The 15,859-nt window shown below is 46.9% G+C and overlaps 1 protein-coding gene across 4 annotated transcripts in view; it reads left to right on the top strand.

Annotated features, from left to right (window-relative positions):
* SLC7A1 (solute carrier family 7 member 1) overlaps nt 1-15,859 on the top strand; it is a 63,057-nt gene that overhangs the window by 10,515 nt on the left and 36,683 nt on the right. Inside the window, exon 1 of one of the 4 annotated variants that reach the window (XM_045844805.1) lies at nt 10,985-11,099. The exons of the other annotated variants lie outside the window; for them this stretch is intronic. The gene's annotated coding sequence lies outside the window, so the exon portion shown is untranslated. Of the gene's footprint in view, nt 1-10,984; nt 11,100-15,859 lie in introns of those variants that run through there. 4 annotated transcript variants of the gene reach the window in all.

The raw sequence follows: 15,859 nt of genomic DNA, 5'->3' as shown, positions 1-15,859 counted from the left end.
AATGTTAAGAAGTTGGGTTGGTTAGTGGGTGGTTTCCCAGATGCGTTGAAAAGGCAGCTTCTCACTAACTCTGCAGTTCGCGTATTATTGGACCAGCTTGTCCTCTTCTCTTGTGAGAAGGTTTTGCCTGATTTGCCTGCAATTTCTCATCTTTGGGCATCAGTACTACCTGGATACTAGCTAGAACTTGTCCACGTTTCTAATGTATGAACTTCTTTGCAAACACAGCCTCTCATTCTGACCTGCACTGTGGCTTAGGTTTGGAAACGGCAATGGCCTCTGACTTCTTGTTGGGGGGATGAATGTCACAGCCGCCTTACTTGTCCCTGGTGAGGGAGGTCACTTCGTGTCTCCTTCAGAAGGACACAGGCGCTCAGGTCTCAGAGCCGAGCAGCTGCCTGCCCACTGTGCCGTCAGAACGGGGTGCTAGAGGGCCAGTCTTTGAGAACCCGAAGGTTGTGTGTGGGGCGACTCCACTCAGGTTTCCCAAGGGTGGTGGCTTTCATACTTCTTTGGTCGAAATCTTCAATAGTAAATACATTGACTCCAGTTAAGCACACACACAGGAACATTCATATTTCTATAGAGATTAAAGTGAGAGTTTTTTATTCTTTTTCTATTGAGTTACAAAAGCCCTGGTGGCCACCCCAGTTTGCAAGCTCTGCGGGGTGGGGGCAGGCTGGCCTGAAGGCGGGGCTGGCTGGACGAGGGGTGGGGATAATTCTCTGTCCAGACCAGTTTGGACAAAGATTTTTAGGAAGGTGTAAATTTCTTTTTGTGGTGACTTGAGGGTATCTGACTGAGGTGGCCATTAATTATCCTTTGTGAGGTGTCCAGGATGGTTCAGGGGACACCTGTGTGAGTCAGCTCCCACACTGGGGATGTGAAGGGGGCCTGGGCAGGCTATGTGTGGTTTTTCAGAAATGGGCTAAGTCTCGTTAATTTCAAAACTGACCTTTTTTTTTCCTTTCGTTTCTTTTACTCTATTTTGGGGGAGAACCTATCTGAAAGATGAGCCTTCTCTTTCAGAGTTAAGGGTTTGTGGGAAGAAAAGGGTGAAAAAGTACTCTGATAGAAATAAGCATTTGTGGACTCTAAAGTCTTGACTGATTCAAGTTGCACAGAATATTTAAAACTTACTATTAGCAATAGCAACTATAACATTAAATAATTCTCCTTGAAAGGTTGAATAGATTTTACATAAATTTAAAATTGCTTGAAATTGTTTGAATGGCTCTTTTGTTTTGCTCAGAAAACAAATATTCTTTAGCAATTTTGTGTGTATAATTCTTAAAATAATTGTAAATAAAGGGAGTTGATTCTACAGAACAAGAGCACAGGGACGTAACAATTGAAATCAGATAAAGTGCCTCCTTTACTGAAACAGTGTACAAATCTCTTTTCTTGTTTCTTATAAGTTCTTTTATTTACTATACTTCTCAATAAAAATAAGTTTATTGTAAGAGTTCAGAGTATTGCCCTGGCCGGGTAGCTCAATTGGTTAGAACACTGTCCCAATACTCCGAGGTTGCAAGTTTGGTCCCTGGTCAGGACACATACAAGAAGAAACCAATAAATGCATAAGTAAGTAGAACAACAAATCTATGTTTCTCTGTATGTCTCTCTCTCTCTCTCTCAAATCAATAAATAAAATTTTAAAAAGACTTCAGAGTACTTAATTTACAGTCTCTTAAAAATTTGTCTTTAAGTTACAAATATCACCACTACTGTTAGTATTTGAGAAGATTCCTCCGAAATTTGATTTTATACTCTTGTTACGTTAATGTTTTGTGAAATAAGGGATAATCTGTCATTGCCATTATATAACACATTGCCCATTTTTAGCAGCTAGTTTGGTTTTTTAAAAAAACTTTGGTTGGAAGATATGTCTTTCTCTCTAAACAGCAATCTTGGGAGGCATTAGGCAAGAACGTTCCTTAATTTTTTGCATAATCTGTACTGAACTGGGAAGACTGTCTCCCTAGTCTGAGTTTGATACAATCAGAATTTGGGGAAATGATCAGTGGTAATTTGCAGTAGGATTCAGGCCTCGTCCCCAAAAGACTTGGGTCTGTGGTCTGGCGAGTGAGCACATATAGCTTTCTTGGGGTGTTTTGAGTGGGGTCCGGCTTGGGCTTGGGGGCTGGGGCTGGAACATACTCGCACACTGAGTGCAAATTCGGGGCACTTTCCTGTTGCTCTGTCTGCCTGTTAACACCCTGTCTTGAAGATCTGTGAGGGAGTTCCTGCTGGAGTTTCTTTGAGTTGGTGGGAGGTGTATGTGGAACATCCTGAGTTGGCTGACTCTCACACCCCAGCTGGCCCCGCAAAAGGCCCAGCAGGGGTCTCCTTCTCACCAGGTGTGTGACTAGGTAAGAAAACACCACTTGCCCTGGAGAGGCCCTGGGAGCCAGGAGAGAAGAAGAGAGGCATTCCCTTGATACATAAGCAGCCCTGCCCCAGACTTAAATGAGTAGATGACTCAGAAATTATAGTCCTCTTCCCTTCTTCTGGAATTGTCCTGCTGTTGGACTCCCTGAAGCTAACAGGACTTTACTACTTGTCTGGGCAGGGGAAAGGCTCCTTGAAAATTCTGTGGCCCAAGGGCCACATACCTGCTGGGCCTGGACCTCAGGAAAGGCCTGTGTTTAAACATGCAAACTGTACCCCAATTTAAAAAATGTAAACCCAGGGACAGGACTAACCGTGTTGTATTTTGTTTCTGGAAATGTAGCACACAAACCAGGACCACTGTATATTGCCTCTTCAGCAGCTTTTGTGATTTGCCTCTTCATTATTACTGTAGTTCCATCAGTATCTAAAATGCATGCAAGTAGGCATATATAATACATGATTTGAACAGACGTGGCAATAGAAGAAAGCATTACGGATAGAGAAAAGAATACGTTTCAGTGAGTCTGTAAGTTCAGTAATGTACATAATGTAACAGAACCTTTCAATCCTGAAGTCACACTTCAGATGCCATCAAACAACCCAGGCTAGGACATGCACACACGTACCCTGGGGGTCTCCTTGGACCGCAGAGCTGACTCATTGGGCCTGGGTGGGGCTGGGAGCCCTTGGGTCAGTACGCATCTGTAAAACTGCCGGAACCTGGCATGAATGAGGAAGACCAAGCCACCCATGGGAACAGTCACCTGAGGGACTGCATGCCCATGCAGACAGGGCCCAGGCCATGCCTCTGTGTGGTTCCTCTACCCAAGTGGTGCCTGGTCTAGAGTAGACGCTAAAGGTTCTTTTCAACAGAAATTAAGCAGGGGAAGCCCTTAGCACCCTTGGGATGGAAGGGTCGTGGGACCCACTGGTGTGTTCATTTCTGAGCAGCTTGTTATCTCTTTGCAGCTGGCTTCTGATAGGAAGTGTAAGTTAGACTGCAGAAAGTGGGGGCTCCTACCAGTGGGGAGAAGTGAGAGTGGAGCCCCTCAACCCCACCCTGCAGCAAGGACAGTGAGGGAGCAACATAAACAGAGATGCAGGAACTAACTCAGCTGTGGTTTCAGATTCTCGAGTGGGAGACCAACAAACACACTTCCGTCTCACGAGGTCTGTGCGCGGGACCGCCTGGAGCTCTGTACCTTAGGTGCTTTGCCTGGGCCACAGTGGGTGTTCAGTAAGTGCCAGCTTTAATTAGGATTGGTGACTAAAAGTTGAAACTTCAGCCTTCGGGGAGCTCTCTGCTGAGGGAAACGTCCTGTTCTTGAGGTTGCATTTGTGTGTGCTGTTTTTGCTGGTGGAGGTGTAGGTCTGAGTACCACTCTGAGTGACTCCTCCAGAAGGCTGAGCAGCGCAACCAAGCTCAGGAGAGGCTGCTGCTTGCCCTCTCTTGGGAAATTTTAATGGAGGAGGCGGGTGTCAGGAGCTTTCTGATTAAGGGGGGACAGGGTGTGGCAGTGCCAGAGCTGGAGCAAGAGGCGAGGTTCTAGGGTCTCCTGTTCAGAAAGGAGACTTGAAACCAGGATACCACCTAACAGGATACCACGTTTGTGTGGGCGCTCAGATGTTTAAGCCTGCTGATGGTTTGCTGACATTGGGTTATGCACACATTTCAGGGATGGATGGCTGGAGGTGAAAGGGCAGGCCCATGTGGGTCCCAGAAGCAACAGATTTGGCCAGTGGGAGAGACCTGCCTTTGAATGGTCAGGAAAGAACTTGGCTGCATCTGACTGAAATTCAGTTTAAAGCTTTGTCCCTAGTGTGTATATTTGCCTTGGGAAATTTAAGGTAAGAGAGGAGGCAGCAAAGCAGACGGTGGGCCTATGTCCCCAAGTGCTTTACGGCAGATGCTCTGAAAATGTCCACAAATCCCCTGAAACATGATCAAGAATGATCTACATGTAATTCTTGTATCTTCTCACAAGGGGAAGAAGTGGGGGAAATAATGGGAATGGAGTATTACTGCATTCAGTTGTATGTGCTTTTTATTTTTGCTGGGTTGTCTGGTTCATTCATTCATATGCTCATAAGAAGGCTTTCTGTTAAGTGACATGCAAACATCATTGACACTGTTTTCCAAAATTTGGGACTTGTGATCCCTTTCTAAAGGATCAGGAAGCAAGACTGGAACAAAGATAAGACGGGAGATCTTTGGATGCAGGGGCCAGTTATAATCATCTTGTTTACGGTTTCAGTCTGGAAACTCACACATAATAGATTTGTCTCACCGGGTGTTAAGATGAGCAGCATGCTGCAGGGGTGAAGCTTTGCAGTTGGGCCTGTGAATAATCGTGCTGTTGATAACACTTACTTTGGCAGAGAGGAAAATCTGTCAGCTACAGGAATGTGTCTTGATAGTTCAGCGGAACAGCCAGGTGAGGAAATTAGACACATTTTAAGGTGTGAAAAAGCCTGTAAAGGAGAAGACAATGCTGTCCCTCGCAGGAACCCCTCCGAGTGTGTCCGTGGGTTGTCTGAGCGGGCGCAGGGCAGCCTGCAGGGTAGGGATGTCTTATGGATGTGCTGGGAAGCCAAATGGGGAGGACACAGCTTGATGAAAGGTGTGTAGAGCTTGGAGCCCTCTGTCTCCTGCTGCCTGGCCCTGAGGTTGTCCTGGGACCCCACCCACCCTCCTCTTTGTGTGTTCCCAAGCTTGCCTCCTCCTCAATGAGTCGGTCTGGGAGTCCAGAGTGCTCCGTGCCACCAGCCCAGCCACAGGCTCACTAATGTGCCCGTGTGAGTACCCAGGGTCACGGTTTTTACTTTTGGACTTGCATTAGGATATTTCCTTTGGGTTTTGCAGCCGTAAGTAGTGAATCAGTGATTTACTATGATTTTGTGTCCACTAAAGTGTGATGTGCAGTTCGGTGTCCACACTATAAAAATGAACATCGAGTGGGGTGCAGCAGCAATCTCCCAGAGTAGAAATGGAGGGCCTGGTGTTAGGGCAATAGGCTCTGACAAGTTTCAGTCCCAAACTATGTCACCAGGGAAGAAACTTGAGAGAGGTTATTTTTCAAAAGGAGCAGCCAGCTATACTAATCAAAATGCACACAGGTCCCACGAAAGGAAAAAGAAAGCAAGCTGGCCTGTGGGGGCCCCCAACTGGAATTTAGAGCGAAGCCCTTCTGTAGCAGTGTTTCTAGAAAGAGCTGTCTTTTGCCAGAAACATTTCTTTTGGAAAATCCTTCGGTGTTCCCACCTCTGCTTCTCCCTGCCTCCTCTGAAACACACACTTCTGCCTGCCTAGTGGGACAATGACAAAGGTGAAGTTCAAGTTGTGAGAAGGGGAAGGGTCTTGCCTGCCACCAGCTATGCATGCAGACCTAAGGGCAAATGTGACTCTCTGAAGTTCACTGCTTTTGATGGATGAGACTGGGAACCCTTCCCAGAGGGTGTTGAAGGATCACTGCTGTTCTGTGTTCTGCGTGAGACCAGCCTGGAGATGGAGGGTGGCAGCTTGCCTGGGTCTCAGTTTCAAGGACTCCCTTAAGGGCATTCTGCCCAAGCCCTTTAGATGCGCCTTATTGGACCTGATCCCCTGATGGCAGAGCCTTTTTATTTAGATATGCAGATGCGCGTGAATGATAATAGCACACCCTTGTATTGAGTTCACGGAAGGTTCAAAGGAGGACAAAGGATGGCAAATAGTCAAATTTGCAAAAAAGACTTCAATTGTGCAGATGAAGTTCAGATGTCTTAAATATCTGCTCTGTGGACAGAAATCCGATAAGGGTTGTATTACAGAAGAGGGGACTTTCTGGTCTGCCAGTCCCAAGGAGACCTTCACTTCTGTTTGGGGGTGCTGGTGAGTTGATACAAGGGGTGACTGGAAGATTGGGGACTTTCCAGTCTGGCAATACCAAGAGAAAGAGAAATGACCACAGTTTAAAACTCTTACAGGCTGTGGCAGGTGGAACCACTCTTGTTCCTTGTCTGGACTCTCAAATGTTTTAGAATAAATAAAAAACAAACAGTGCTTTCCACAGCTGGTGACCAGCTGACAACGAGAGGGAGCAAAGAACGTCCTTATTGATAGCACGTGGGAGCCAGGGGTGTTTGGAGTTCATCTTCTAAAAATGCTATATGGGACATGTCTGCCCACAAAGGTTGCTCTGTGAGCTTCTCCAAAGACAGGACTCTTGGCCAGAGCAGAACACGTTTGACCAAGATATTTTTATTTATGTTCTTGGCATTTCAGAGAGGAGCAAGACACCTGTCCAGGTTGTCTTGTGTGCATTCCGTGGACATTGTAAAGTGAGTTGCAGCTGCAGGAGAGACACAGCCCTCTCGCCTGAACTCGGAGCCCCACTTGGAGCTGAATTCCTGGAGCTCCCTGTGCTCTCTTTGGGGTGCCCTCTTCTGCCCCCATTCCCCTCACTCGGGACCTCTGAGGTCCCACCCCCAGCTTCTTCCAAGCCTGACATTCTGCAGCTCCATGAAATATAAGTTTGATCTGAAATTAGTATCGTTGGCGTCAGCCTTTAGAGAGTGGGGAGAATTGGGGACCCCAGGAAAAAATGACATGATGCCAGGGACCCCAGTTTTAAGGCCACGTTAATTGCCTTAGTCATTCCCTCTGTTGGGGAATTGGTCCGTCTCATTGGAAGCAGTCGTGCGGCCCTTTCTGCCTGCCAAAAGCGAAAGCGTCCGTTTTCTCAGCGGCCAGTGCTGTGTGCGCCCTCGCTCACGGCAGCATTAAGCAGCACTGAGCATTACTGATGCCTGGTGGGAGTTAATCATAGAAAGTGCATCTCCAGTCCAAAGGGGGAATCATGGGTGAATAGGTCCTTCCTTGGAGGTTGCAAGGCCGTGGCAGGTGACTAGAGCTGGCACCTGAGGACACAGTGCATTCCTTTGGGCCAAGTTTGAAAAAACTAGTACTAAGAATATAGACTCCATTTGGAATTAAAACTTTTTAGGCATTGGCAGGAAAAACCTTTGGTTTAATTTGTGCATACAGCACATCCAAAAGCTTGAGACAGCTTTTACTTTGGCCACCTTGACCTGTTTGTAGATTCTAAGTTTGGGGCCTTTTAGAAGAATGGAAAGTTGACAATGGCAAAGCCAATCAAGTTTTATTTATAAAAAATCAAAATATACTGGGGATTTATCCTAAGTCAGAGTGTCGTATTTTTGAAAATATAGGTGGTCATCTTTTTTGAAGTTTATTGTTTTGATAAGGTGTCCCTGGGATTTCTTCCAGCACAGATCAAGGGAAATTGGTGCTGGGTTGAATAATACTTTTATGTATAAATAAGAAAATCGTGGTGTTATTAGATGTTTGTTTGATTAAGTGCTCCTGTGACTAAAGAACAGTTGCAGCTGTTCCACAAAGGGGCATAGAAAAAATGTGTCTGCAGTGACATCACTGCATTCTGGGAGGTGGTAGCCTTTCTCCTCAGCTCTCTTTCTGTGAATCGGACCATACGCCTCACTGGGAGGGATGGCAGGTGTTTTTGCTCACGTGTTTGGCGGAGGCCCACACAGACAAGGAGAGCCCTGCTACAGGCAATCAGCTGGCAAACTGGCGAAAGGGCAAACAGCCTTCGCAACTGGGGTAAGTGCCATGGAATGCCAAGATATAAGCGAGACTGTCGTACAGTTATTAGATTTCAAATTTCAATGCAAAGCTCTCTGGGAAGTACAGCATTCATTCATATTTTCCTTCATTTAGCAGAGAACGGTTGGGTGCATGCAGCCGCATTACCCACATGCTTGCCCCCGGGGGCATAGCTCCGTGGGGTCCTCTGCAGGCACTGTGAAGGTGCAAGCAGCTGGCTGAGAACCCCATTCCTCTATGATGAAGCCAGCTAGGGAGAGCCCCGATGTCTTCTCACCTACCTTTATGCCCTCGAAAAGCAAGCTCCTACTATTACACTAAAACTGCTCACAGTTGTCCCCCCCTTTTTTGTTTAAATTAAGCAATCTTGCAGTCTGTCATCTATCCTCACCCCATTGTCTCTCTGAAATATTTCATCTTGTTGGGCAGACTCTCTTTTTCTTACAGTTTCCCAACCCTCTGTCTTTCTGAAGTCCCGTGCTTTTGGGTATGTCCTCCTTTGTTGTTGTTTGTGTTATTTCTCCCCTGTTTGTGTGTTTTTATATCTGTCCTTTTCTGGGTATATGTCCGTTCGCCCCTGTTAAGCTGTAAGCCCCGGTAGGGCAGGAACCACATAGCTTTTCCCGTTGCCCGCAGTTCCTAACAGCGTGTGTGCAGTGGACACTCGGTACACAGCTCTTGGATGAAGGATCCCGGCTCTCTGTCCCTGACGGCCTGGGGGCCCCAGTAGATTGGGTCTCTCTGGGAGGGGGTGTCATTGGTGATAGGTCAGGTGGTCCAGCTTGGCGCCCTTCCCACCTGCCTTTGGTGACTTCCACACCCCCCACAGGTGGCCTCCGCCCTGGGAGCTGGTGCCCTCCGGGCCGCAGGCCCTGTGGCTTGTTCGCAGGTGACGTCTCACTTTGACCTTTCCTTTGAAGAAAGGTTTTGAAGCAACTTTACACACAGAAAGATCAACAAAGAAAAGTGGATGATTCGTGGACTGATACGCAAGTTGAAAGGCAGGAAGTGAGGCTGCTTAGTGTGACCAGGTTGGAGGGGATGAGCGGAAAGAAGTGCCCTTGAAATTCTTCTTTAATCATTTGTCTTTAGAGACAGAAAGTGGGACATGGAAAATAAACATATTATTCAATGTATACACACTTTGGCAAAATAAATAACTGGGCTTTGTGAGTGTCCAGATGGCTGTGCAGTCTTTTTCCATTGAATTTAGAGTAGAATACGTGGGAGAGGCTGCCCCTGTGGCAGAACAGGTAAAGCAAAGCGTTTCATTTGTGAAACACAAGCTAAAAACCTCCATATTGGGGATGGAGAGGCAGACAGATGCCAGGGTCTCTGGGTAAGACGGCATCATCCAGAGGAGTGACCCACAGCCCGCAGCCGTCTTTTTAAGGGAGGCACCTCAGTGGACAGTTCTCGGTGCCAAGATGACAGCTGTGATCCAGGACATCTGTGGTTGCTGCCACCCCCCGACACTGCCCACAGAGGACTTTGGTTGTTAGTTCTATAGAAACTGGGATAGTCAAATATTCACACACACACACACACACACACACACACACACACACAAACTGTGGTTAAAAACTCAGTCACTATTAATTGTATTGTTTATATATATAGTTATATTTATATTTTTAATAGTTTTATGTCAATTTAAGCATTTCTAGGCAATTGCCCTCATAGCATCTGACATCTGAATTAGCACAATTGGAAATAAATCAAACAATAAGCTTATTTTTATTTTTTAAGCTGTTTATTTGTATACTCCTTTGTCAGTTACAGAGTTTCATCATATAATAATCTAGTTATTATTTTGAGTACCTGCTTAATCTCCACAGCACTTTATTAGATTTCTTATAGATTAAGAAATTAATAATAATAACAATAATAGCAAACATGTGGCACTTGCTGTGTGCCTGGTGCTCCTTAATGTTCTGTGCGTATTCATTCATCTGAACCTCCCCAGACTCTAAAGTAGCTATTACTGTTATAATCCCCATCTTGCAGAGGGAAAAAAGGAAGCTCAGAAAAGTTAAGTTAACTTGCCCACCATGTTTTGAATCCATTTTATCTGAGATTTTAGCCTTTATCTTGCCTTCCCTGATCTTCCCAAATGGGGGACAAGCAGGGATGGGGTGAGGTGGAGGTGAGTGATGGTGCCCGTTTCCAGATGGTAAGACTGACACAGAGAAGCCGAGTGACTTGCCTGAGATCGCACAGCCAGGAGTAGGCAAGTCCCCTGATTCCTCATCAGATCAGCGAGCAGATGTGAAATGTGTTCATTCAGTGTGTACTTAGTTCAACGGAATCAATACCGTAGCTTGTTACGAGTGGCCAGGCCTTGCCATCCAGGCGCCTGGAACCCTGGCATTCTTCTCTGTGCCAAGGTCAGGGCAGAGGTAGGTGAGAAGAGGGAGCTTCTGTGTTATGTCAGAAACCTCCACCCCATCTTGCCCTTTTATCTCATTTAACTTCATTTGTGTGATGTGACTGGGATGTCTGTGTGGATAGACTAGCTGGAGGCCTTGCTGTGTTCATAGTAGGGCTTGGTCAGCCACAGAGTCAGATCCTGGGGGGAGCTGACCCAGTGGAAGGGGTTTGAGAAGAGGCCACATCAACCACCTAGAGCAAGACACACCATTGAGATTCTCTGAGGCTCGGCCTTCTCATTTATAAAGTGAGGGTTGAGGGTTGGTTTTCTGTGCACGTGGAAGACTTAGCAATGTCTGCAACATTCCAGCTGCTCAGATTTTACTGTATTACACTGAGGACTTAAAAATGCATTTTTATAATACAGTGTGTTGTTGTCACTAGGCACTAGAATCTGTCCAGGCATTTTTGATACTAGGGGAGGTCTGTGTAGCTTACTCTAGGGGGAGGAGAGCGAGTCGCTGGATGGCTGAAGGCCCTGTCCAGCCGTGCGGGTATATAATGGAAGCATTGTACTTGACAGTGGCCTGGACTGCCTGCATTCCTCAGGTGACATCAGCAGCCATGACATCTAGAGCTCACTGCCCATAAGGCTGCAGCCCTTAGGGCCTCTGCAGGGAAGAGATGGTCCTCTCACACCAGGTTGTCTGAGGTGAGTTCATAAAGTTGCTATTTACAAAGCCTGCGGGTGGTGAGGGTGGACCCCGAGCAGCCCTCACACCCTCAGCCTGGAGGACATGGCACAGCCTCCGTCAGAGAGGCCTCGTCCGCTGCCGGTGCCCGGACTGCTCAGAGCCCGTGGCGGAGAAGGTGCAGAGTGGCTCTGGGTAAATGGGGTGCAGCTCAAGTCTCGGGGGACAAAGACCAGCTACATGAGGTGTGCAGCCCCACATTTTGGTTTGTTTCAGTTAAGCCTCAGTTCTTAATATGTAGCCGTAATGTTCGGAAAGAGGCCCATTTTGAAAGTGTTTAAGCTGATGGTTTCTTTGGTAAAATTCCTTCAATTACTTGGAACAAGTTGATCCAAGTCATTAGGTGTTTTTGGATTTTAGTGGCCTCATTGGTAAAATAAAGGCGTAGAATATGTCAAGGCTTAGGAAATCTGATTTGAAAAGGGCCAGATAGAAAATATTTTAGGCTTTTTTGGGTCATTTGTAGTCTGTGTCAAATAATTGGTCTCCTCTTCCTCTTCCTTTTGGTTTTTCCAAATGAACTTAATAAAAACCATTCTTAACTGATGGTCAATACAAAAATGAGCCAAGTGCCATAGTGTGGCAACGTGTGGGCTACATATTTTGTTTCCCTAAGAGTGTGGTGTGCCAGATGATTTTAGGGAGTGTACAGACATTGTTATCGTAACACAGTAGTATGTTAGACGTGAATGCGTATTAGAAAACACAGGTGCCTGACACACGCAGAGCTCACCGCCCAAAGGCTGTGGCCGTGAGGGTCCCTGCAGGAGCCAGGCGGCCCTCTCATGGGCTGATGGAGCTGTTTAATGTCAGGTTTCAGATCATTTTGGTAGAGCTCCATTTATGAGAGTAATACAAAGTTTTTTCAAACAAATTTAAGTTATTCAAAGGTGGGTTCCTTTAAGGAATAGTATCAGGAATAACTATGCATTGCTTCTCGGCCTCTTGGCTGAGACTGAGTGTCGGAATAACTGCATGCACGCTGCCCCAGCGCATCAAAAACTCATGGAGGCGGCGTGCAGGTAGGCTGCTTTGGAATGTCCTAGATCATCTTGCAATTCCTTCTACCCGCATGGGTGTTCCTTGATTATTTCATATTTCATATGTAGCCTGTTGGGACTGTTTCATGTTAATTAAAATGTTCTCAAGAAGAAATCTAGTGTGAGTTTAGAGAAAAAAACATGCAGATAGAGCCATCCTTAAATTGAGTCCCTAACTGGCAGACGTGTCCTGGATGGGAGCCCTTTGGCGTCATAAATCACTCCCTGCACATTGCAGTTCCCTGGATGTGTTCATATGCAGAATCGCAGTGACACAGCATGGAAACTCAGAGGCCAAAACCTGCAAGTGCTTGCTTAATTCTTTTTGGTAATGGCTGGGCTAGTGCAGGCAAGCTCCTCTCTCCTGAACCTGGCTGCCCTTGGTAGCCCCCAGCCACATCCAAGGTTCATCTGTCTCTACACGCTGCTTCAGAGCTGCCACACCCTGGGGACACATCCTTCCGTGGGAGGACAGGGCAGGCTGACACCTGCCTGCCCCCAGTTGCAGGAGGGCTTGTCAATGCCCAGGAGAGTTGCTGAACTCACCTGTCAGGTGTGCCTCGGCAGACAAAGGGCTGCCACCAAGCTTCCTGAGCATTTGGGACTTTGAGTGGGGGGTGCATTCCCAAATTTGCCTTCTCTACTTCTTTCCTTCCCGTTTCCCAAGCTGGGCACATCTTTTCCCTGCCCCGCTGGAGCTGTACCTGGCTGGTGGTGGAAAATACTGTGTTGGTGTTAAGAGACTGTTAAATTTGTTACTACCTGGTAATCATTTACTTCTTCTGATTACCTATGAAAGCTGTCCTGTTCTCTCTGAGGTCCTGGACCATGAGTACCCAGACTGAGAGGGGTCCCACTTCCTGTCCCCTGTGTGAACTAAAATCTTAATCTAAGCATGCCATTTAAAGCAGCCAATGCTGCAGTCTTCCTCAGTTTCATTATTCTATACCCTGTTGCCATGGCATATGAAGCTGTGAGTCAAAACCGAGCTCATGTTCACAATGGAACTGGACAACCAGAGTTGAGGCAGCACACAGGAGCTAATCATGCTCCTGAAGCTCCAAGTGTGATGCCTGTTCCACATAATAACCGGCTTGTGCAGCTGGAGTGGAGACCTCACCAGCTGCGCCCGGAGCTGTAAGGGTGGATTTGGGGGGAAGTGGTAGAGTTTTGACCGGAAGCAGAATGAAAGTATGTGAGAAAAAGTGCTCCTTTAGCAACTGAACTTGTGTAGAAGTTACTGTGTCTTCCCTAGCACCTAATAGAAAAACCAGTTGCAGTCCTTTGTGGATTAGGCACTTGTTTGCTTTTTTTAATAAACAGCTTCATTGATTATAATTTGCATACCATAAAGATCATCCACTTAAAGTATAAATTCAGTGCTTTTTTTTGAAAGTCAGGGATTGAAACTAAAATTGTCTTCAGAACCTATTTGTTAAGTGGGAGGATGGCTCCTGTATCTAATTAAAATTTTACTGTAATGACAGTGTGGCCCACTGCCCTAGGGCAGGGGTGTGTCAAACTCATTTTCACTGGGGGCCATGTCAGCCTTGCAGTGCCTTCAAAGGGCTGAAATAATTTTAGGACTGTGTAAACTGTTAAGGACTCCTTAACTGTTAAGGAGTCGAAATTACATTGGGCCCTTTGAAGGCATGGCCCCCAGTGAAAATGAATTTGACACCCCTGCCCTAGGGGATCTATTGTAGGTCTCCTGTGGACTCTCAATCATATTAAAAATCATGAAGCAGCCCTGGCCGGTAGCTCAGTTGGTTGGAGCATCATCCCATACACCAGCAGGTTCCAGTGAGGGCGCATGCCTGGGTTGTGGGTTTGATCCTTGGCTGGGACACATACAGGAGGCAAGCAATCAGTGTTTCTTCCTCACATCTCACATTGCTCTCCCCACCCCTTCTTCTCTGTCTAAAATCAATAAACATATCCTCAGGTGAGGAATTTAAAAAGTCATGGACCATAGGGTAGGGTCTGAGCCGAGGTTCCACTTTATACAGCTGGTTTTTCGTGTGTGTGCAGGTGTAAAAGCTGAATAAGCTTCACTGGCCCAGTCTGAGGTAACTGAGATGACACTCAATGCCGTATGCCAGGGCACTGGTACATAGTAGGCACTTAACATAAAGGTTAGCCATTATTCTTATTGTCACTGGGGACAAACATCTGTTTGTTATGACTGGACTGGAGTCAGAATTTGGAGGCTGTTTGCTGGCAGCGTTTGGAGTGGGGAGGGAAAGGACTGAATGGAAAAGCAGCGAGTTCTTCCATTCCTCGCCTAGAACCAGGCCTCCCTTCCTCTTGCTCCACTGTTTTCCTGCCCTAATCATTTTTGCCTCTTATAGTCTGAGAGGACCTCTGCATTAGATGACCTGTCAACCCCTTCCACCTCTTAGAACCTATCATTTCATTTTCCAAACTCTAGGGCATGAAAAAATAAAGAGGTTCACGGCTTACTGGTAGGCAGAGCTTTCCTGGGGAGGAAGCTGCCCTCCTGGTCCTGCACGCTGCCTCATCCGTGTCCTTCCTCAGAACCACAGAACAGAGACATCCTTCCTTCTTAGACACCAAAACAGTGGGTTTTATAAGGTGGCAGTGGAGCCTTAATATCGAAGCCGAGTTATTCACCTGCTCTGAGCTCCCACACCTCATCTGTGAACTGGGGGTCAGGGGTCCTCTCCGGAGGCTGCTGCGAGCGTTCACAAGAGACGTGTCACAAGCACTCAGCGCAGTCTCCCAGGAAGCCCCAGCTGGCCGTCACCTCTCCAGATTTTTCATCGTCTTTGTGTTACATGCAGAGGAATGAATCTCAAGCAGTTCTGCAAGGTACCTGAGTCACTCTTAGAAATGAGAACCTGGATGAGCAAGTGAAGCTTGTCTGTTCATACTGCAGTTTTAAATCTTTTACTTTCTCTTCGTCCATTTGCCTCTCGATTATTCTCAGTCCTGGTTTGGGGACATCAAAGTTCTCCAGAGATGTGGTGGTGACACAGTGTTTGTGATGAATACATGCTCACCTGCAGACATTGTTTATAGTGGGTTTTTAAAAAATAAAACATTATTTAACAATAATTTTTAAAGCAGTTCACTTACAAACAAATCTGCAGGGCCCTTTGCAGCCCGCAGCTGCCCACAGGAAGGCCGGTCTCCACCCCCTGAGCCTCCAGCCCTCCCTGTGGTGGGAGCCGCTTGTGCCCTGTGAGACCAGCAGCTGCATCCCTGGCCTCCGCACACTCGGTGCAGTACCACGAGCCCTCGACCGTGACAGCCACACCTGTCTGCAGACGTTGCTAACTGTGCTTTAGGGCCCAAATCAGCCCTGGTTAAAAAGCCTGCAGCCTCTGTCCTGTAGCCTCTGACTTGACTCTTCCCAGCCTCTCGCTGCCCCCTCCCCTGGTGGGCCATCCCCAGGAGACCCACCCCAGGGGGAGAATGTCCTTTGCAGGCCTGCTAGTGCACAGCAAAGGACTCTGGCCTTCAGAGGAGTATTTTACATCTCAGAGGCGGAGGAATCAGCAGATTGCGAGGCCAGTGGCCCTTCATTCGGTGCGGAATGGGCTGGAGTAATTTTAGTTATTGAAGGGTTCAGGAGTAGGAGGAACATCTGGCTGTTTTCTTGGCCACATTTCCTTTCAAGTTTGTAATTTCCCCTCCTAATAAGCATTGCAGAACCA

The sequence above is a fragment of the Phyllostomus hastatus genome, unplaced genomic scaffold (genome assembly GCF_019186645.2).
Source record: "Phyllostomus hastatus isolate PE091 unplaced genomic scaffold, TTU_PhHast_1.1 phas_contig_41, whole genome shotgun sequence".
NCBI classification, from domain to species: domain Eukaryota; kingdom Metazoa; phylum Chordata; class Mammalia; order Chiroptera; family Phyllostomidae; genus Phyllostomus; species Phyllostomus hastatus.
The sequence above is the reverse complement of the archived record's forward strand: the minus strand, read 5'-3'. Positions and strand labels throughout refer to the sequence as shown.